General features: G+C 36.6%; 2 long non-coding RNA genes across 2 annotated transcripts in view; both read left to right on the forward strand.

The window, feature by feature from the left end:
* The window catches only part of LOC135206601 (uncharacterized), a 31430-nt gene extending 21581 nt beyond the window's left edge, over positions 1–9849 (forward strand). The window contains exon 4 of the long non-coding RNA XR_010312795.1: positions 7803–9849. This is a non-coding gene — a long non-coding RNA (uncharacterized LOC135206601). The remainder of the gene's footprint in view (positions 1–7802) is intronic.
* A 2537-nt stretch (positions 9850–12386) lies between these two features.
* On the forward strand, positions 12387–14032 carry LOC135206599 (uncharacterized). Its single transcript, XR_010312793.1, has 2 exons — positions 12387–13471; positions 13871–14032. It is a non-coding gene; the product is annotated as an uncharacterized LOC135206599 (long non-coding RNA).
* The last annotated feature ends 10873 nt before the right edge of the window (positions 14033–24905 follow it).

Below are 24905 nucleotides of genomic sequence, written 5' to 3' on the forward strand. Positions count from 1 at the left end.
TAACAGAATTACGAGTCTGACAGAGGGAATAAACACTTCTTAGTGTTAATAGTTCCTTGACACGTTAGATAGAATTAATAAGCGCCACCAAAAACAAACACCGCAATTGAGTGCGTTAGGAATATTTATGAGTGCTAAATCAGTAAATATGGAATTCAACACATATAATAATGTGACTCGGTGGTGTAAATCAATAATAATCTCCTAACACTTTTGTGTGAATTCCTTTCCATTAAGAAAAACCAATAATATATTTTATCACCCAGAGTCAATCGGTTTGGTAGAAAATAACGGATAATTAAATAGGAAAGTGTCAATGTCTTACACAGTTACAACTCGTGATATTGGATCCGAACTGGATTATAGCGGTTCTCGCGGTTTTGAATACCTTTATCATTTATATCTTGTATCTATAGAATTGATGCCGCAAGTAGCCTTATACGGTACGCCGCTAGAACACTTTTCCACATATTCAAGCCAACCATTAATTTATCAAATAAATATATAAAAAAAATATATAAATAAATAAATATAAAAAAATAAAATAAATATGGATACAAGTGGAGTCAATATAATACACTCCGTAAGAAGTCGGAAGGGTTACAAATTATAATAAAAAAAGGAATCACGATAAAATCAATAAGCAAAACGTAACCATAGATAATTAAATATCCAAATATATATGCGTAAAGATTTGAACTCTAACTTAACGCTTTAGTAATGACAAATAAGCTTAAAGTTCAAACACATATCCAAAATCTACTGACATATTGTCTGTCCCGGTGAATTATATTTGTAGTCAATGAAAAAAAAAAAATTAAATAAATAAATAAATAAATAAAATAAATAAAATAAAATAAAAGAGATTTTAAAGTCAGGAAGTCTAGAAGTGAAAATGTTATCTATGAAATAATCCTATATGAATCTATACAGGGCTAAAATAAATATATATAGAATTTGTAGGAAAACCTTTTTCATGTAGTTTGAATAAGGAATATTTAATTTAACATAATTACAATTATGCAGATTTCCACATGAAACTAATATATTGTTCAATTTTGGTACTGTTTTTTTTTCAGACTTCATTCTCATGTGGGTCGAGTATTAAAAAACAAAAATTTATCCTAAAGTCGTATCTCTTACAGCAAGTAACGTAACTCTTAGCTGGCTGAGAGCAATCTCCTGCCAAGTGACGACGTCATCATTGCCGTATCAGCATTTGTTCCTTTTAACCTCAATAATCTGCTTACACAGGCTTCATCTCGCGATTGCAAAGCAGATTGACTGGGGAAAGGAATGCTTAGTTCATGAACTTCACATGTGGTTCATAGGTCACATGACAGGCCACATAACATATTCTTATCCGTGTGTGTAATGCAATTAGTTAAGGACTTGCAATCATTTTAAAATTAATGAACAAAATAAGCAAATAGAATTTCTATAACAACAAGATGAATTAATATTTTTTTTCTCTGAACCTCATAGACATTTAGAAGTATCAAGATATGTATATATGAAATATTTACTTGCAACATTAGCCTATTACAATTCAAGTAAAACATTCATGGGAAAATGTCACATTTCTTGAAAAACCCAGAGTTTATTTAGAAAATTAGTTACATAGTGGGTTTTTTTTCGTTGCATCTCCTACCTATTAATAAGTTTAAAAATTAACCTCAGAGGATGCGCACGAGAAATTGAATATGAAACTTTTGTTAGGGCACATAGGATCAGATTTTATCACAACTTAATTTCAGTTAGCATAGAGAACTACAGAATCATGATTAATCTTCTCTTTGACTCTTATGATGCCTGGCAATCTTACAAATAGCTCCGTTTTCCACTTCTTTGTCTAGTAACTTACTACCAGTAATATCGAATTTTCTTTGAGATTCGTAATGATATCTATATATTTTTTATAATTATGGATATTTTTACAGTCATCATAGACCTGGATAGGTTCACTCATTGTTAATGCCATGGATAAAAAAGTTTGTACAGCGAATTCATGTGGGTTACGTCTGGTCTAAATGGCTCTCTTCCCTCCCCTGTATTTGGATGTCGTCTGAATTTACTTTGCCCTTGTGACAAGTATAATTTCACTTGCAGGCTGATTAATGGAACCTGGTTACAGTATCCTGCAGTACGAGAGTTTCACATCGCAACTTCATAAAATCGTTCGTCGCAGTGGACGACTACAGTCAAGTAACAACCGCCTACAATGTGAAAGGAATTTCATGGACTTCTTCGACCGACACCGTATCTCGTCATTAATCTCGTTTTAATGCGGAATGCTCCTGCGGCTGTCGGAATAGACTACGAAAGGGACATACTTCCGACAATTACGACCCGAAGGATATTCAACTCTACTTTGCTGGCGAAGGACTCGTGCTGGGGATGTTTTTTTTTATTCATCGCGAACGTAATCGTGTAGCTTAGGATGCAGAGAATAAGTATGAGCGCAAAAATAGAACGTTGGACCCGCCCAGGCAAATTTTCCCCTTGTTTTAACCATTGAAAAAGGCCGTTTCATTTGGCTAAAGGTGGTTGTCTGGAACTGTGTAATGGATGAAAAGTTGTTCGAACGCTAGTTAAAAGTGAAGTAGTATAACCTCGGTCATGTATCCTATATATATAAAGTATCATGTATCCTATATATAATTGATCATAAATAACAGAGTCGAAATATATCTTTGCGTGTACGCAATAGGTCTCTTATATAAAATGATCATAAATAACAGCAAATCTAAATATATCTTTGCATGTACGCAATAGGAATCTATTTAAAGTGCACATATATTAATCATAATTATATGAATCGCATATACATATGTATAAACAAATCAGGTATAGCCTATAATCAATCTGTTACCTTATATCTTACCATTATCTGCAGTTACATATGAGTTTAGTATATTGATTATGAATCAGATATATAACATTTAGCATAAAAAATCAACGAATCAATCAGCATAACATTGATAATTTTATCAATTCATATATGAAATTTGTTATCAGTTAAATATGATTTTTATCATGTTAATCTTCATTCTATGCAATTATCAGAGTACATTAGTATTTTCTGTAGCATGTGTACCTTAATGAGGTGGAGTGAAAAACTGTATCATTATATATCACGTGATCACTATTATTTACCAATATTATTGTTTTATATTTTATTACTTGAATCAATTCATGTACACCATGAATTTTTATTTACTTATATATATATATATATATATATAATATATATATATATATCATATATATATATATATATATATTTTCATAGTGTCTGTATCACACTCCTATAAGTCAAATGCAAGTCAAGTTTGAGTAATATTCAGTAGTTGGTTTTGGTAGCTGACCGAGCTAATGTAAGTGTTTACATAATAAAAATATGGAATGTTAGTCCATACATATAAAAGTCTAAAACTAAAGAGGTCAACCAGATTGCTTGCAGGAATGTGATCAGACTAGAGACGCTAAAGATGACGTATACAATAAGTATGTAGGCTAAGATAACATGCCGTCACCTGTAGTCATTCAATTGTTTATAAACATTAGTCCAAGCTCCCTGCTTGAGACAACTACCGCCTACGTGATCTGTAGCGTGTCTCATCTGATAGTATGTTCATATGTTCGAACTACTGTCTGTTCTTTCATAACTTGTAACAGAGATGGTAGACAGGCAGAAGAGAGTTAGCTATCGTCATTAGAAGACCTGTACCTCTTTACCTAAGCTTTATCATGTAGAGGAATAGGATTAGCCATCATCATTGGCAGAAGCGATCAAGCTATCGTTATTAGAAGACTTGTACAATCATATCTGATCTTCACCATGTAAAACTTCAGAAGAATATATAATTTTTTATACTTAGTGTTTTCTACAAGAACCTCACCGAACCATGAGTTTAACACATCGTCGTAAAGATAATACCGACTTCGTAAGTGATCTACAAAACCCCAGACACTCCATTGAAGATGGAAGTGCAATACCAACCGACTTAGCGTATAGATTATCGCTAGTCTAACATTACCTCATAGGGCGCCTTATCATACAAGGCACAAGCCCTAATACATATTCAAGTCCAGCAAAAATAGCATAAAGTTCTGCTGTCATGCATGGACTCCTATAAGCAATCCTTTTGGACAATATTTTCTCAACACTTATGCCATATTCAAAACGTCCTCTTATAACTACACCAGAACCTGCTCTTATTTTCATTAACAGATCCTTCACTGTAAAAGTGTATGACATTGGCCTTCGGATATCTAGATAGTTTTTCAATAAATAGCTGTTGTCATTCTTGAGGATGACAATCTTTTTTCCTAACGTCTAATTTGTCTATTTGTACAGATAAAGTTTTCTTAAGTCATGGCTCCATATCAATATTTCGTGGTAAAGGTACACAAAAACCTATTACATTGTACTGAAACAACATTTGACAAGCTCTTTTTGGTATAAGGATTCATCTTAAAGTTTCTAGCAAAACCAGATCTGAATTGATCTACAGCATACTTTAGACTTGTCACCACTTCTAATGATTCTCTAGGTAGGGATCACTGTTAATTCTTGAATTCTATGCATAACGCTCTGAATATTCAGCTCCATTCTCATGATTTCTATTCATGTTGTCCTCGCGCAACCAAGTGAAATCCTCATTCCTTCATTTTGCACAACCTCTAATGGCCTAAAATCCTTCTCTGAATAAGACGACAATAAAACTCCTTACGGTGCTTAGATGTACTGACTTTAGAACAGGCGCACCAACACCATTTCCTCTATTAGATAACACTGTCAGAGGTTTTAGCCTAGACACGCATATGTTCTTGACATAAGCAATTTGATCCTTAACATCACTAAAACTTATATGCATTCCAAGATATTTTTAACTAGTTACCTTTTCCAATCTTATTCCATTCAACGAGAATTCTTTTCCATTAATAGTTCTTGATTGGTATTTGGTTTTATCTTCATTGATAACCAACCCTAAACGAACACACAAACACTGAAGTTCGTCAGAAACCTTGGTCAAACAGCTTTCACCTGCGCATTGAATTAGGATATCGTCAGCATAGACAAGAACCTGAGAATTTCCAAAAATAATTAGAGGAAGCTACATTGTCCATAAGTATATTAAAAAGCATAGTGCTCAATACTCCACCTTGCAGCGTACCAAGTTCAAACTCTTTTTGCTCAGATTCCTCTCCCTGAAACCATACACTTGCCTTTCTATGACTTAAATAATCTGCATCCAGATTAATAGCTTCCCTTTCACACCTTTATTCACCAAGCTCTCTAAAACCACATCTTTATTTGCCTTATCAAAGACCCTTTTAATCGACATCTAACATTATTATTCACAAGATACTTTATCACACAATCTGTTGTGGTTCTACCCTTCACAAATCCATATAGGTTATTGGACAGAAGACCATCTATTTTATTCATCAATCTGTTTAAGATCATTCGTTCCATCATCTTTGATAAGCAAGAAGTTAAAGATATGGGCACAGGAATGATCAACGCCACTTTCCACTCCACTGGCAATCTCCCATTTCTATACGATAGATTAATCAAATCTAGTTTAGGACTATCGCCCGTGCTTATGAAACAGTTGAGAACTTCGTATGTTAGGCCATCTCTACCCGGCGCAGTGGATTTCCTCCTTTTTACAGCATTCTGAATTTCATCCTGAGTAAATATAACGCAAGTATCATCATTCAAAGCACTTTGCAAGCGAATCAACTCCCGTCTCCTAGACCTTAAGTTTCTCAAACAACTCTGGACATTATTCGGAAGACATGAAAGACTAGAGGCATACGACCACTTGTTAATAAGATCATTAGCTTTATCTTTAGGATTTGGATGAATATTAAGTCTTTTTTTTTTTTTAACTTCCCTAACTTTATTCACACCATTCCAGACCTGGCTCAAGCTTTTTGAACTACTAATTTTCCTCAAAAAAATTGTCCCAGTATTGACTTCTGGCCTTTTCATTTATATCTGTTGTACACTCAGCAACTTCAATCAAAGTTTCTTTGTTTCTTTCATTAGTAGGGTCCTTACTCCAGTTACTGTGGCATTTTCTTAACATCTTGTTCCACCCCTTACCCACTTTATCATTATAATACCTTTTAGATTTTGCATTAAAACTATTTAAATTTCTCGGCTTAGGTCTACCCAAGATAGAATCCACCACTTTTAGTAGATCCTCGTAAAATACATTTTCATCTGTTATATCAAGTGTTTTATACTCCTTAAACCAAGTTCCAATTTGAGTAACAAAATAACTACGCTGACCATCTTTAAGTGAATATCTTTTCTTATTATTGACAAAACTCATTTTGTTAATATGCATCTTAACTTCAATATCGAAATGATCACTCAAAAGTGTGCTTACAACATCCACACTTGCTTGTAGATCCAGCATGTTGAAAATAATTGCAAAATCTAGCCTACCGCCCTTAATATGAGTAGGGTCACCTCCTACAGAGCTATGACATTTATATCGTTAGAATAAATATACGCATGCAGATCAGTTACCCTATTTTTTATACTGATAATGTTCCAAGACAAAACCTTAACATTTTTACTCTTCATTACTCAGACATTTATCCTTCAACAGACTGCAACAACTTCAATTTAAATCAGCCAAATGATTATTAACATAAGCTAGAACCAAATCTGCCATATTCAGAAATTCATTTAACAACCCATTTTTATCCTTACCACCTCCCAGGGATGTGTCTTTCGGTACAGTATCTGCCTTACTTTTCCAAGTAACAAATGATGCTTGTAAATCCTCCATTTGCTTCCTAAGTTCGTTCAACTCTCGTTTCATCAGGTCAAATTCCGAACAATCTCGCTGAGTTTCAACTTTTTGTTCACTTCCATTAATTCCATTTCTTGACCGCTGAGCCACCTGCTTACGCCTTTCTTCCCAGACACTGATTGGAGTCGATAGCTCATTAACAGCTGGGCAATTGTTCTGCCCGACATTTGGACTATCACGGTTGTCTACTGCCTTTGTTTGTGGTTTCTCTTCACACAGATCATGATTAGCATTATGTTTTCCGCCACAGTTACAGTACTTTGGCTCAACATTTTCATTTCCATTGATCTTGGCAATTAATGCATTCTTTCGAATCATGATTCTTCTCACAGTACCTGCATCGGAAATGACCAGGGCACTTATACTGGCGTCCCATTACAAACACTCTCATGTCCATAGCCAATTCCAGAAAAGAAAGACTTCTTTGTCTGGTAGTAATCCCTTAACCAAGGCAATCAGCTGAGGTCTCTTATAAATAGTTCCTTTTACCTTCACCTGACGGCGCTTTACCCACACCAAAATTTTCCTCAAATGAGAAGTCATCTGGATCTAAATACATGGGGACATCAGATACAATTATTACCTTGGTACTTTAAATTCTGTCATCTTATTCCACCATTTTAATCTCGTTCAAGTCTGGAGTTGTCACAAACTTTACTGCTTCATCATTCTTTACTGTGACATACGGGTTTGTTCTTACCTTCCTTGAACAAGGCTTCCATCTCCCTGTGTTGCTTACACCACTTAACTGTCCATTGGATCTTCTCATCATAATCCATTTCCACATCATTAGGAAAGTACACCCTCTTCCTTTCATATTGCGTGTCATGATCTTGTCTGAAATTGTCTCTACTATCTCTGGTGCACTCGTACATGTAGCTGATCCTCTTTTTATCAGTAGGTAAAACCGAAGCATTAATCACACCATTGTCATTGTTAAAACCACTTTTTTTTTTTTTTCAGTTTCCCCACTTCCTGGAATGGCTGTCCATCCAAATAACTGTCAAAGGTCAAAACAAGATCATCTTCAATTAAACAACCATCAGACCTTACCATATCTTTTTGATGAGCAGCACCTTCTATCCCCAAATTCGAGGAAGGGGGACCGGCACCATACATGGTGCATAAACCAGGTAACAGTTATACCGATAATCAAGTGTCCACAACAATCGGTAGAGACTAAGAAAACACGTCTTGTCCCTTTCATGGTCTGGTGAAGACCCACTGCTCCCCTGATTGTGTCGGCATGCGGGCTGGAAAACCGTCATGCATGGAACGCTGCGATTAGGTGAAGATTCCCCATTCCTCTTTCGTGAGAGAAATAATGAAATTTCATTTCATCCTAACTATTTCAGCTTTATAATTTGGTCTGCCATTGCCTGGAATACTACTGCCCTCATGTCTGGAAAAGTTGCTCTACATAAAGGCCTGTTTCCTCTTGACACTTGAATTCTCATCAGGCAGCTTGATTAATGATCACTTGCCTATTGACATTCGTACTCAATCTCTTGTCAATGCAAGGAGCCAGTATCTCTCTCTCTCTCTCTCTCTCTCTCTCTATCAGGAATTCGCACATTTCTCCATATCATTTTCTGCTGAAGTTGCTTCATCGAAAAGTTGAGGACGCGGGGTGGGGGGGAGGAAGAGAGAGAGAGAGAGAGAGAGAGAGAGTCAGTCATTCAATACTTTACATATACAATCAGTCACCGAATAAGATCTTGAGTTTTTATTCTTAAAAACAGTTTAGTTTTGTTTTATAGTTAATTCAATGGACACAGGTCAGGGCTTCATATTCATAGTGCACAGTCGGATGTCATGTCAATACGGTGTTCAGAAGTACTGTGGATCATTGAGAAACAGTAGTACCAAGATGGAATAACATAAGGTGAGATCGTCGGTCGCTCGGTTCCCGCACTGTGACGTCACAGGTGCGCGTCGACTGGGCAGTGCACTTAATGATTACGTATGTTTTGACAGTAATTTGTTGCTATGCTGGTGTTCACAATTTCCATACAGGAAAATACTCTCTCTCTCTCTCTCTCTCCCCCCCCCTCTCTCTCTCTCTCTCTCTCTCTCTCTCTCTCTCTCTCTCTCTCTCTCTATCACTTGAAACACAGTTATATCAAGATATTTAAGACCTTACCATACAGAATATAATCTTGTTGGAATACAAATAACGAAAGTAACGAGGGTGAATGAATATGAAAAAAAAAACTTTCCAGACTTTTATTGAACTAGCGTATTGTTCTTTTATTTACCAAAAAGTACTGAAGAATTTTTTTCATTTTCTTTACACCTTTTTTAAAGAAATTCTGACTTCCTTTCAGCATTTAATATCTTCATCCCAAAATGTATTTTGCACCTAATAAAGAACTTCATTACTTCCTCTGGAGCATCAATGTTTAATTCCCTGAAAATATTAGCTAATTTCGTAATCCCATCAACGCCTGGTTTCAACTGTTCCCCATGAAAAGATTTAAAGAGTTATTCCATTTCCTTTCAATTACTGACAAATTGAGGACTGGGCCTAAACAGCACTTTCCTCCTTATTTTGGAGATCTAGTCGTTGTTTAGGCCTTCAATATCTGGGAATCCTAAGGAAGGATATTTATTTCTGTACTTATGAGCTATATAACCTCCCAGATAATTTAAGGCTTCAATTTCTATACCATATTGAGACTCTACTCCAAGATCTACAAAATCCTCTTCCTCCAGCTCATTAAGTAGACTTTCCTGAGGAATTCTCATCAAGAGATGAGCAGAGATACATAATTCAGAGTCTAAGTCAACACGACTGGAGTCACTTTCTTCAGAGGTTTTGGAAACCCAAGACTTACCTGGTTCCATAACACTAGTATTGCTCATACATGGCATGTTATCATCATTGGGAGCGACACTATGACCGTGATTGCTTAAAATGTTGTTCTTACCTAACAAGAAATTCCTCAGTCTACACTTGAACTCAGTCTATACTCTGACCCCACGATATCCTTTAGTGGGGTTCTTAAGAAATAAAAGGTCTAGGCCTAATTATCTGCACGGAAGACGTACTCAGAAGTACGTCATTACGCATAGGTCTAATCAATTGTTCGATTAACTTTACATTCATAAAGTGAAAGTATCAAAGAAAAAAAATTGGATAGCCTTAATCAGATAATTTCTTCATTCATTGCATAGGCTAGGCCTAATCTAATTTAGTACTTCATTTCAAGAATTTAGTCCAGGCTACTTATCAACCAAAGATATATCACTAAAAATTGCACTAATGAGATTGTAAACAAATTGTTAAACATACCTGACTTTACTCCTTAACAGGTAAATTTAAAGAGAGAACTGCGGTTTTTCTTTAAATCTGTGATAACTTCTCTGGTAAAGTTGTGGTAGCAGTTCATATTGAAGATTTCTTTCGTAATCTTCTGTCCGGAAATGGACAGAACAAATCCTGGCATCCTTAACATTAATGTTATCACTTCTTTTACATGCATTAATCCATACTTTGGACTCCTCGGGGTCTTTAGGCAACCTTTGAAAACAAATCCCATACTGTCTGGAACTATTAGTGCACCCAAATATGGAATACACACCCATAATCGTGAACTGCAACAATGCAACTGACGGAGTGACAAGTGCATCGCCCAGTCGATGTGGTACAGTGACGTCACTGAGAGAGGGAAATCAGCGATCGGATCCCTTGGTGAACACACCTTATGTTATTCCATCTTGAGTAGTACAATGAAGAACGTGAACTGGCCATGCTAATTAGACTAGTCTACCCAAAAGAGGATGAGGAGGTAGTACTAACACGCCTATGTAGTGGATACAAGAGCGCCAGTCTCTCTCTCTCTCTCTCTCTCTCTCTCTCTCTCTCTCTCTAATATGTGAGTTTATTAATAAATTGCAGTATAAAAGGTACTTAAATACCATTTTGCGTGTTTTTTTTCTTTATAAATTTTATATTCACTTTGAATTCTTGTGATGAAGATAGTACTATGTTTTTGCGTATTGATTAAGATTTGTTTTTTTCTTTTGCTGTATATTTCTTGATAAAAACCCTTATGATTGACCATAATTAAGGTTATTTTGACCGTAATAATGTCTCGCGTTTTTATAGGCGTTCCAATTGCAGCAGTGATCATGGCGCTTAATTGTTTCCAGTGCCAGTGTTTGAGACTAAAGTGACTCCCACTAAATTACAATAAACTGATAATAAAGACTATTGGTCCTCAAGGGATGCAGTGGAATTTGAGGATTGAAATTTACGTCATTCTATACTGATGCCTCATCAGTCCTTCCTTCCTCCCCCACCCCCCCCCCCCCCCACCCCCCCCCCCCCCCCCCCCCCCCCCCCCCCCCCCCCCCCCCCCCCCCCCCCCCCCCCCCGCCCCCCCCCCCCCCCCCCTCCATGACACCCAACACCTGCCCTACACTACATTAAGGCGCTGTCACACTAGCGAAATTTCCGTTGACTTTTGAATTTGACGTCGACTTTTTATGTTTTGACGACGACTTTTTATGTCGTCGTCACTCATTTTGAAAATGGTACCAATCGAATTCAACCCATCGCTACCGTCGACTTTATTGTTTGTTTATATCTCGGAGAGCGCGCATTTCAAGTCCTCAGCTCAGATGCAGGATGGAGTTCCTGGTACAGTGAACAAGATTGCCAGAACAGTTTTTGGTCGAAAATATGGGGGAGAGACGATGCTTATTGGACCATAACCATGATAGTTTTATGAAAAAGGGTCTTAAATGAAAAAAAATTACCAAGAGATCACCATGCGACTCGGGGAAAACTTTCCTGAACTTGCTGATCTTCATACAGATAAGCATGCTATATCGTGAATATCAGATTGTTATATAGCCTAGGTCTGCTCTCATTGTTTTTTTTTTTTTTTTTTATTTTTTGCATTAGCAAATAATATAAACAAAAATCTTTAAATTTTTTGCAGTGTTTCTCTAACTTAATTTATAATACAATTTGACTGTGGTTGTGTAAACAAGCTTTACTAATAGCCTATCTAGGCTAGCCCTAGCTTATTTTTTTAAATAAAAATTTTCACGTCTTTTTAGCCAGGACCGAACCCAAAGACTTTTTTGTTTTAAATTCTATGCAGCATCATTAATCACATGCAAGCACGACACACTAGTTGCTTTGTGTTATAAAGCATTGTTGTTTTATCATTCCGGGAAGTCACAGCTCAGATGGTTCGTTTACGTTATGACGACGACAACCACGGTATGAAGAAGTACGTGTGTGACAACCAGAGTACGGAATGACGTCGACTTAAGTACGGAATGACGCCGACTTCTTTGGAAAGTCGACGACAAGCTCAGAAAGAGTCGACGGAAATTTCGCTAGTGTGACAGCGCCTTTACACACACACATACACAGCTTGATTTCTTACTTAGGAGAAAACCACCACCGCCACACATCATCACCGCTCTCATGTTCACACGTCTCTCCCCCCCCCCCCCCCACCCCCCCCCCCCCCCCCCCCCCCCCCCCCCCCCCCCCCCCCCCCCCCATGCCCCCTACCCTCGACACTCCCAGTGGTCGATTAAAACTCCTCTTTGAAATTATTTATCAGTTAATAAATTATTCGTCTGATTCTTCACTAATCAGTGAATTATTCACCATTCTATCGGCACTTCCGTTAGATATATAGGTCTATAGGGTTTGCAAAGTCAGCAGCAGCGCTCCTCCTCCTGATGCCCCCCCCCCCCCCCCCCACGTAGTTGGGGCATCATTTTTCAGTAAGCCTTGTTAGTAACGCTTCTTAAGATGATGATCAAGCAGTTAAACATCGAAATTTGCTTTAATTATATACACCGTTTTCTGCTGATCGCTCACAGTAGGGGCTATGGGAGTGGTGGTGGTGGGGTATGACAGGGCATCCCATCAGCTATAACAATTTTATACAAAAATATGAAGAATAAACCCACGAAATCGATGACTCAAGCTTTCAAAAGGGCGAATCACCAACAAAGATGTCGGCCAAAGGACAAACAAAAAATTCCCGCAAAATCGCCAGTCAAATTTTGGGGATTGCCATCAGTTGGGATTAGTAGTTGTAGCGCGGTCCCCCCTCTCTGTCACGGCTCTCCTCTCGAAAATAGGAGTAGTAATGATGGGACAGGCTCTAGATCGGCTCTTTCAGATCCCAATGTAGAAAAATATGTATTTAATTCCTTTAATTTTGCCAGTTATTAAAAAAAATATGCATTATCACTACGGCATCAGTATTAAAGTGCTTTACCTATGTAATTACTTAACTAGTCAATTTTAAAATAAACGTAATTTTCATAAATAGCTTTTCTCGTCTAATCCTTTTAAATGGTTGTTGCCGTGAACAAACCACCAATTTTAATGCGGAAAATGTTTTCTTTGTTTACTGAGTGACGGAGAACCGCAGTACCTGTCAAGAACTTAACAACAGCAGTCTTCAGCAGAAGTTCCAGTCATACTTACCGTGGATTAAACTTTGAAGTGATTTAGTGACATATGGATCTTATCATTTGCATCACAGTCATGTGTTACGCAAATATGGAATAATTCTATCAAGTTACCATTGGACCCGGACCTGCCAAAGGGGAACCCGCTTACCTATCTCCTAAATCACACTAAAAACAAGGTGAGAGAAAAGCTATTTTTTCTTTGTTTTTTAAACTGTCCAGATCTTTACTTTTATTCCTGCAGCTTTAATGGATGCTTATGTGATAAGTGTATTATTATCTATACTTATCCAAATTATACGTACCTTACCTATACTTACCTTACATATAAGTGAATTACATACTTATTCATACTTCTAGTTACTTTGTTGTTTAATTATATTTCATTAGTCAATTTACATATTTAATTGTATTGAATTCTGTTTGTTTTTACGCTCATTTTGACGTTTTGTTTACTGGGATAGAAATATACTTTACATTTTACTTGTTTACTTTTGGGCTGTTATTTCATTGGGGTAGTTGCGTCCGATTCTGTTCATACATGAAATCTTAAGATTTCCTCTTGTTCACTATTTCAGATGTGTTTGTATACTTTCGGATTCATTTCATTGGCCTCCGGATGATGCAGCCCAAGTACTCACTTCCTATCCTTATGGTTCACGTCAAGTGTTTGTTTATCATTCAGAAGTCTATTTTTGTGGTTCAATGATATACATTACAATTAAATTCATTGTAACTTATACTTTATTATTTAATATATCCTATATTAACTTATAAATTTAATAAATTACCTTATCATTAAAATCTGTATAGAATTCATTTTTATACATGGCGACCGTGACAGGATCTGGAAGTTGAGTGGGTGGCTGTGTTTCCCGGAGGTAGGTTTCGGGTCCATGGTGATAATTTGCATCAAATTTACTTTAAGTTACTTTTTGTGATTACTGTTTATACACTTCTGCTTATATTAGTACTGCATTTTATTGTTTTACTGTGGTCTATTATTACTTATATATTAGTCAAGATGACTGAACTGAAGAGATTAATAACTTCTCGGAAGTTTGTAAGAAAGTCTGTTTCGGAGTCGTTTGATCGACGTGATCAGTTCATCTTACTTGAAGCTTCAGATAAGCTAGCACTTGAGTCTAAGTTGACTGACAACATGGCATGTTTGAAGGAATTGGATCTTCAAATACAGGGTATAAAATGGAGTTCTGAAGAAAACGAAAGTGAACTGATGGAGGAATTGGAGGCCTGTGAAAATTATCAAGACAAACTACGTTCGTGTTTATTTAAGCTCCAATCACCTGTACCGACTACACCATCACCCCCAACTCCAGCTATTCCCCTTTTGAAGAGACCAACGGCTCCTTTACCTCGATACTCTGGTCAAGAGAACGAAGATCTAACTAAATTTCTATCTCAATTTGAGGCAGTTATCAACAGGTATGAATACTCTGACTACGAAAAGCTTTTACTCCTAAAGCAGCAGATAACTGGAAGAGCCTTGGTTTTGATAGATTCCTTGGAGTCTCATAACCAAGGATATAGTAAAGCAAAGGAGCTCTTAGAAAAGGCACTTGCTTCTCCAGACGTTCAGAAATTCAGCACCATCAAGCAGCTATCTGAGCTAAACTTGGACAAATGTGATGACCCATTTGAATATGTATCGAAAGTTAAAGGTATAATAGAGAATGTCCGTAAGTTGAATGTTACTATTGATTATATTTTGCAATACTTTGTGTGGATAGGTCTGAATGAGAAGTTCAGGGATTTACTGATAAATATTACTAACCATACATGGCCTTCAATTGAAGAGATTGGTGATAACTTCTTCACTGCCTGCACAAGATACAATCACCATAAGAAGAAAGGGAAAGTAACAGATCATTCTGTGGATATGGCAATAAATGTGAACTTCACACCAGAGGGAACTAGTGGAGTTACTGCAAAATGTTATCCATGCTCCTTGTGTAGCACAGTCCAAGAAAAGGCTAACCATAACATCAGAGATTGTACGAACTTTATTTCTCCGGTTTCCAAAGTTGAGAAATTGAAGAGTATCGATGGATGTACTAGATGTGGCCTGGCATCACATTCTACTGAGAAGTGCGGATACAAATTTAGAGATCGGTGTGTAAATTGCAAAGGTTTTCATTGGAATTACTTGTGCACTCGTCCAGGGGAAAATCAATCCAATGACATTGGTCAAAGAATCTGGACCTTAACAAGAAAAGTTCCATGAAAAAAACAAGGGCAAGAAAGACACAAAGGCTAAAACTCCTGCGGAAAGATCCCAGAATAACATTACTACTATTACAGAGGCTTTGAATAACTCAAGTGAGGGAGATACGATTCTTCCAACCTTCACGTGTAACGTAAGTGGATTCAATGTGCGTTGTATGAAAGACAGTGGATGTCAATCCAATTTCATATCTGAAGAGTTGGCAAGCAGATTGAATCTACCAGTCATACGAGAGAGTGTTAAACTTACTGTGAATGGTATCAATGTCCCTAGAAGTTATGACACCAAAATTGTCGAGGTGGAAATTAAATTTGACAGGGATTCAAGAGTCATTTATGCATTGTGCCTTCTAATATAAATATTACTCTGAATCTTCCCAAGTTGAACAGAGTTGTTAATGGATTTCTGTCAAAAGGATATAAATTGGCAGATACAAGATTTTTGGATGGTTCAGAAGATATTTCTGATATCCAGCTTATTTTGGGATCAAAATCCAGCTATTGCATACCTGAGACTGAAATTGTATTCGGAGAGAAATCTATATATTCAAGAACTCCTCATGGTTTAGTGTTAAAGGGAGCAACTGAGACTATTTTACAGGATCTGCCTTATTTACCATATGCCCCTGAAGTCTCCTCGTCTTCCTACATTTCGATAAACTAATAGAACCCCAGAACTACCTGCCTTCAGAAGAAGCTAAGTTTTATCAAACCTCTAATATAGATTTTGATAAAATCGAAAATAGAAATGAATCATTTGTTTTGGAGGGAGAGGATGATGATCGGTGGGTTAGTTGATATTGACAAGGATGTACTTTATTCTGTTTGTGACCAAGCATTACATAGAGAGACTTCAATGTACTCTGAAACTGTTGAAATCCATACTCAGTTGGTCAATTACGTTTTAGAGAAAACTACATGGAATAGTGAAGGGAGGCTGGTGATGCCATTACTCTGGAACCCTAGAGTTTCTCACCTTTTGGGACATAACTTCAATATATCAGAGAAAATACTGTCAAGCCTGCAAAGAAAATTGCAAGGAAATTTAGACGATAAACTGAAGCAGATAAATATGGTATTTAAGGAGCAAGCGGATGCTGGAATAATTGAGAGAATTGAAAATTTAGATCAATTCAAGAAGGAGCATCCAGAGTCCAGTTTCATGCCTTTTATGGGCATTTTTAAGCCTGATCGTGAGACCACAAAATGTAGGGTTGTGTTCCTATCAAATTTGAGTGACAAAGGAAGTATGAATCACAATCAAACTATGCATGCAGGTCCAACATTAAATCAGAAACTCTCCACTTCCATTATCAATTTGAGGTTCGGAAGCAAACTATGTTGCTTTGATATAAAGAAGGCATTCAACAATATAGGTCTTGAGGAAGTCGACCAAAATCGCCTTTGTTTTTTGTGGTTTTAGAAATCTTGAAGAGGGAGATTTTCAATTATTGGGCTATAAGAATAGTAGACTTCCTTTTGGACTTAGATGTTCACCTGCATTATTAATGCTTGGATTATACAAAGATATTGATACTGGATTCTACGAATGATTCTTTTCCATGATGAAAACTCAAGAGAACCATGTATCAGTTGTCTTATATGGACAACTGTGCATTTACGGCAGAAAACGTCGGAGTGTTTGTTGTGGATGTATACAATGTTGGAGGATATTTTCAGTCCATATAAGTTTCACTTCAGCAGTTTTTGTCTAATGACATGTCATTACAGAAAGAAATTGACAAAATTCAGGAAACAGAGACTCCAACAAAAAGTAAACTGCTGGGACTTTGAGTGGGGATCGAATGAGTGATAACTTGTCTACAAAACCCATACAACTGGATATAAATTCATCAACAAAAAGAGAAGTTTTATCTACTATAGCTTCACAGTTCGATCTTCTTAATTTCAACGGACCTATACTGAATCGAGCCAGATTGTTTCTACACAGATTGCAGTGTAGACCAGAAATAGATTGGGATGAAAAGCTTACTGCTCCTTTGATCAATGAATGGAAGAATATCTGCAAGCAGGCCAATTCTGCACCTTCTGTAGAGTTCCCACGGAATTTTGGTGCTCGTACTGACAAATATAAATTGGTTGGGTTTGCTGATAGTAGTAAGGTTCTGTTTGGCACTGCAGTGTATCTGTATAACATAAATACAAATAAGATCTACTTTATTTTAGCAAGAAATAAACTGGTGAGTAAACAATTGGAGTCAAAATCCATACCAAGCTTGGAATTGCAAGCTCTTGCATTAACCGTTGAAACTGTAAAGGATTTGAAGAATGAACTTTCAGGATTTGGTTGCATTGATCCTATTGAGATAGTTGGATGTGAAGTCTACTCTGATAGTTTGGTGGTACTGTCCTGGCTGCAGTCTTACGCCTTGAAACTTGACAAACTACAAAAAAAGCAACCCTTTGTACTCAATAGGTTAGAGTATATCAATAAGCTGTGTGAGGATTCTTGTATGAAATTTTCTTTTGTGTCTGGAGAAGATAATCCAGCAGACTGCATCACCAGACCATTATCCTTTAGGCAGCTGATGAAAACAAACTATATAACTGGTCCTAAGTTCATTACAGAGAGCGAAAGCAATGTGATCTGTAGTGACAGCACATTGTCTTTCATTATACCTGGATTATTTGAACCAAAACGAGTGTATAAAGTGGAGACAAATTGTGGTAGTGCTAGTTCACCTCCGCATGTGGGCTCGGAACATCTTTTCTCTCTTAATAGGGTTTCTAGTTTTGAGAAGGCTGTGAGAGTGCATGCGGTGGTGCTCAGGTTCTGCAGCATTTGAAATCTAATTTAAAATTTAAAAGTAAACATCCAGCTCTAGATCATTTTGAAGTTGAAGATGAAGGCTTTAAACTTTTATGATGAAGCCTGTAGGCAGATTATAATCAGGGATCAACATATTCACTTCCAGATGTCTTTTGATTATTTTCACTCAAAACAGAAGCAGTTGAAGAATCTGCCTAACATTGTTGCACAGTTGAACTTGTTTCTTGATTCGGATGGCATGGTGAGGGTGAAGAGTAAATGCCGAAGATTGAAGGAAGTCCAACATCTTAACAAATTCAACTATCCTTTACTAATATCGAAGGACAGTATATTGGTTCCTCTGATTATAAGGGAATTGCACGTGAAGCTCTCGCATGCTGGTTGTTATCCTTTGTTGGCGGAACTTAGAAGAAACTTTTGGATTACCCATATATACTCGGCTGTGAAGAAAGTTCTGTCAAACTGCATTACATGTAAGAGAGTAAATGAGAGGGTAATTAAACTAAATCAAAGTCATTACCCAGAGTTCAGGATTAATCCTGAAAACATACCGTACAGGCAGATTTTTATTGATCATATGGGTCCATTTAAAATAAAGAATGATCAAGGAAATACTGTCAAGGTATGGTTGTTATGTATTACGATGTATTACGTGTCTGTGGTCTCGGGCTATTAACTTGAAAATTTGTATGGATTTAACTTCAGAGGAATTTATTAGAGCATTACAACTTCATACATATGAATTTGGCATTCCCTCCCTATGTCTGTCTGATTTGGGATCACAATTCGTTGCTGGTGCAAATCAGATCTCTAGTTTCCTCAGCGATTACGAGACAAATGCATATTTACAGGAACGTGAATTAAATCCTTTAAATTTGAGCAATATTACAAGGGATGTAATCAATCTCGGCTCGTTAGTCGAGTCTTGCGTGAAACTAACCAAGCGCTTATTATTTGGAGCAATACGCAATAATGTTCTTCCCCTTCGGGATTTTGATTTTATTGTTCACAAAACTATACATTTGGTGAACAGAAGGCCAATTTCATTTAAAGAGTCTCTTAGGGACTCTTCAGGAGAGAGCATTCCAGAAATCATTACCCCGGAGATGTTGATTCATGGCAGAGAATTGGTTTCCATCAATATAATCCCTCAACTACAAGGCCCAACAGATCCCGATCCGGAATTCAATGCAGATCAGATTCCTTCATCATTACTGAAACTACAAAATGTACGACATAATCTCATTATATACAATGAAGAATTTATTGGGAATCTTATATATCAAAGCCGTGAATAAAAAAGACCGATACAAGCCCGTTCAACATAAAGAACTTAAAGTTGGAGATATAGTACTTTGAAGGAACCCTTAGCTAAACCCTGTAATTATCCAATGGGACGCCATTAAGGAAAATTATAACAAATATAAACAATGAAGTTACGGCTGTGAAAGTCTTTGGGTTTTAAAGGGAAAACTGGAGGAAATATTAAAACGGCACTCTAGTTCTATAATTCCTCTTTTGTCAGTCCCAGGCGATGATGAGAAGCAAGGTGTACCAGACACTAATAATGTTCATATTGTATCATCACGTCCTAAAAGAAAAGCAGCTATACAGGGTGCTGCCAAAATTCACCAAATTTTGGCTGAATCTGATTAGGGATTTTTCATTACTGTTAATATTGTTTTTTATTGGATTGACTTTTGGTTGGTTTTTATTTTTTTTTGGGTAATTTTCATGTAAATACATTTACATTATATACTTTTGATTTCATACTAAATCAAAATCTCTCCCCTGGAGTGTAGAAAAATATGTATTTAATTCCTTTAATTTTACCAGTTATTAAAAAAAAATATGCATTATCACTACGGCATCAGTATTAAAGTGCTTTACCTATGTAATTACTTAACTAGTCAATTTTAAAATAAACGTAATTTTCATAAATAGCTTTTCTCGTCTAATCCTTTTAAATGGTTGTTGCCGTGAACAAACCACCAATTTTAATGCGGAAAATGTTTTCTTTGTTTACTGAGTGACGGAGAACCGCAGTACCTGTCAAGAACTTAACAACAGCAGTCTTCAGCAGAAGTTCCAGTCATACTTACCGTGGATTAAACTTTGAAGTGATTTAGTGACATATGGATCTTATCATTTGCATCACAGTCATGTGTTACGCAAATATGGAATAATTCTATCAAGTTACCATGGACCCGGACCTGCCAAAGGGAACCCGCTTACCTATCTCCTAAATCACACTAAAAACAAGGTGAGAGAAAAGCTATTTTTTCTTTGTTTTTTAAACTGTCCAGATCTTTACTTTTATTCCTGCAGCTTTAATGGATGCTTATGTGATAAGTGTATTATTATCTATACTTATCCAAATTATACGTACCTTACCTATACTTACCTTACATATAAGTGAATTACATACTTATTCATACTTCTAGTTACTTTGTTTAATTATATTTCATTAGTCAATTTACTATTTAATTGTATTGAATTCTGTTTGTTTTTACGCTCATTTTGACGTTTTGTTTACTGGGATAGAAATATACTTTACATTTTACTTGTTACTTTTGGGCTGTTATTTCATTGGGGTAGTTGCGTCCGATTCTGTTCATACATGAAATCTTAAGATTTCCTCTTGTTCACTATTTCAGATGTGTTTGTATACTTTCGGATTCATTTCATTGGCCTCCGGATGATGCAGCCCAAGTACTCACTTCCTATCTTTATGGTTCACGTCAAGTGTTTGTTTATCATTCAGAAGTCTATTTTTGTGGTTCAATGATATACATTACAATTAAATTCATTGTAACTTATACTTTATTATTTAATATATCCTATATTAACTTATAAATTTAATAAATTACCTTATCATTAAAATCTGTATAGAATTCATTTTTATACACCCAATTCCAAAAATGTAACTGGTGTCTTTTGGGTATTTAAGGTTTGCCTCTTTGCCGCCATCTTTGTTGATGATAATATGCCTCTGTTACTCTTTGTAGCGTCCATTTTTGCCTACAACGAGAGAGAGAGAGAGAGCGAGTTACTAGAAGAGGAGAGAGATAGGGACTCACTAAGAGACAGTGAGAGAGAGAGAGAGAATACGAACAGAGACGATGATACAGAGAGAAAGAGATTACGAGACAGAGAGAGAGAGAGAGAGAGAGAGAGAGCGAATTACTAGAAGAGAGAGAGAGAGAGAGATCGAATCACTAGAGATAGAGAGAGAGTCACTAAGAGGGAGAGAGAGAGAGTCATTAAGAGAAAGTGAGAGATACTCCGAGACAGAGAGACTGATACAGAAAGAGATTACGAGACAGAGAGACTGGTACAGGGAGAGAGAGAGAGAGAGAGAGTGAGCGAATTACTAGAAGAGAGAGAGAGAGAGAGTCATTAAAAGAAAGTGAGAGAGGGACTACGAGACGGAGAGACTGATACAGAAAGAGGGAAAGAGATTACGAGACAGAGTCTGGTACAGAGAGAGGGCGGGGGCGACGATTGGCAAATACAACCGATACACGAGTGGGGGGAGGGAGGAATCATAACGTCATCACGTGAATTTTGTGTCAAAACCGATTGATAGATCTGATGCCCTTCAAAGTTTAAAGTGTTTATTGAAGAAAGATACAAGGAGAGAGAGAGAGAGAGCTTGGTGATGGTAACTGCTGAGGGCTTAGCAATGTCACCACTAGGCCTTGTGTCTGAATGCCTGTGGTATGTTTATTAAAAATCACAATAATATACTGAGTAATGATCATAATATATTATCATAAGTAATCATTATAGTGATTAATAATTATGGCGATAAGAGATGAGGGAAAGTCGTGAATTTGAGAGAGAGAGAGACAGCTAGAGAGAGAGAGGGAGGGAGACTTTATGCCTGCTTGCCACAACCATTTCCTCCTCCTCCCCAACCAATTTCCTGCTCCTCCTCCTAAGATACAACTTGGGTTAATTAGGAACATGCAAGTACTATCATCGTTACTTTCAGTTAATTACAGCATATGATACCTTATGACAGTTTTTTTTTAAAAGCTAATCGTTCAATACAGTAAGGAAATACAGGAATGACTCGCAATGCACCGCTCTCTCTTTCTTGGCGCCCTTTGGAGATCTGTAACTTTGGGAGATGAAATTCAGATTCCAATTATTCCTCCATTCTCCTACGTGAAAGCAGTTAAACATTTTGCTGCAGAGTCAATACCTGAAGGTTTTCCAGTGTGAGATACAGTTGCCATTTATGATCATATATTCAGGCAGTAGACCGTTATAGGCCTAGTAGTGTCAGTTGTGTTACTACTGTAGTAACGGAATTTTTTAAATGGCTCAGAACATCCTTTTTTTATTTTTTTTTTATTCCAGCTTTTATGTTCCATTCCTTTCCTTCTACATCTCATTGTCAATGTTTCCTTGTAAGGTTTAAACCTTAAGCATTTCATTGGTGGCTTCTTCCTGTCCTGAGAGAGAGAGAGAGAGAGAGAGAGAGAGAGAGAGAGCTAACTGCGCGCGTGATTCCATATCTTTTTATTTTTATTTTTTTTCTTGTAGCCCAGTAACGAAACGTAAAAAAAAGAAAAAAAAATCATTTTAGAAGTTTGTGAAAGGAAGACGTTTGTGTCTCGTGAGACGAGATGTTGGTTTAGCGAGATAATTACTGGTGTGGTTTTAATTAACCAAATGTTGGTTATTATATCAATAAACTTGGAGAATAAACGTGGTTGGTTCATTTATATATCATCATGGGTCAATTATTGACATTATTTTAGGCAATGTAGTAAAAAGGAAATTAAAAAAAAAAAATCATTATTCCATTATTCCCATCCACCAGAAACCTCTTCCGCAAGTCCCTCGTGGAACCATTTTTTTTTCTTTTAGGTGACAATAATGCAAAGCAAATAGCCAGCTAAGTATAGTAGCTGCCTGTATACCAGGCAGCTATATACAGGCAGCAGCTAATATTGTGAAAAAGCTTCCAGCTAAGGTATGCCTTTCCTCCATCCATGATTCGGCAATGAAGCTATGAAAGTCGTACTAGGCCTATATCTGGCTCCTGAGCTATGTATAATATAATCTTTTTTGGACTTAGCCCTGTCGCCCACATTTCTCGCCCAGTTCTTTCTTCATGGGCGTCATATACTACCTGACATTTCTTCTCATATATGAGAGAGAGAGAGAGAGAGAGTCCAGCACTAGTGCTAACAAAATCTTGCCTTCACAGAGGCCTTTTACGCTTCCTCAAAGCGAATATATAATTATATATCATTATTATTATATCTCACCACCACTATAATATTATTATTATTATATCTCACCACCACCACTATACAGACGTTATGTGCAGTACCATTTTCAAGCTCATTTTTGGAAATTTGTCATTTTGTTCTTTTGCTCTTTTGTGTATTGCCGGTGATTTGTCGTTGTCTAGTCGCTATATAGTATATATATATATATATATATATATATATATATATATATATATATATATATATATATATACATACATAATCATTGCATCCGTCGTATCTAAAACCATAGGCGCAGGTTCGAATTCTTGTAGGACTAGACGTCATGTATAATTCCCCTTGGGAATGAATAATTCCCGAGGTTGTTATTTGGCCTTTATATAGCTATCTTTTTCTCAAGTGTAGAATTATGCCAAACCAGTTATATATATATATATATATATATATATATATATATATATATATATATATATATATATATATACATATATATTTTAGGGCTTGTGCCTTGTATGATAAGGTGCCCTATGAGGTAATGTTAGACTTGCGATAATCTTACGCTAAGTCGGTTAGTATTGCACTTCCATCTTCAATGGAGTGTCTTGGGGTTTGTAGATCACTTACGAAGTCGGGATTATCTTCTTGTTTATGACGACGATGTGTTAAACTCATGATGATTCGGTGAGGAGGTTCTTGTAGAAAACACGAAGTATAAAAATATATATATATTCTTCTTAGTTTACATGGTGAAGATCAGGTATGATTGTACAAGTCTTCTAATAACGATAGCTTGATTGATTCTGCCAATGATGATGGCTAATTCTATTCTCTCTACATGATAAAGCTTAGGTAAAGAGATACAGGTCTTCTGATGACGATAGCTAACTCTATTCTGCTGTACTACTATCTCGGTTACCAGTTATGAAGGAAGCAGATAGTAGCTCGAACATATGAACATACAATCAAAATGAGACACGCTACAGATCACGTAGGCCGTTTGAATTATAGGTCGCGGTAGTTGTCTCAAGCAGGGAGCTTGGACTGTTTCAAAACAAATGAATGACCACAGATGACGGCATGTCAACTCAGCCTACATACTTTAGGGTATACGTCATCTTTAGCGTCTCTAGTCTGATCACATTCCTGCAAGCAATCTGGTTGACCTCTTTAGTTTTAGTCTTTTATATATATGGACTAACATTCCATATTTTTATTATGTAAACACTTACATTAGCTCGGTCAGCTACCAAAACCAACTACTGAATATTACTCAAACTTGACTTGCATTTGACTTATAGGAGTGTGATACAGACACTATGTGAATATATA

The sequence above is a fragment of the Macrobrachium nipponense genome, chromosome 31 (genome assembly GCF_015104395.2).
Source record: "Macrobrachium nipponense isolate FS-2020 chromosome 31, ASM1510439v2, whole genome shotgun sequence".
In the NCBI taxonomy this organism is placed as follows: domain Eukaryota; kingdom Metazoa; phylum Arthropoda; class Malacostraca; order Decapoda; family Palaemonidae; genus Macrobrachium; species Macrobrachium nipponense.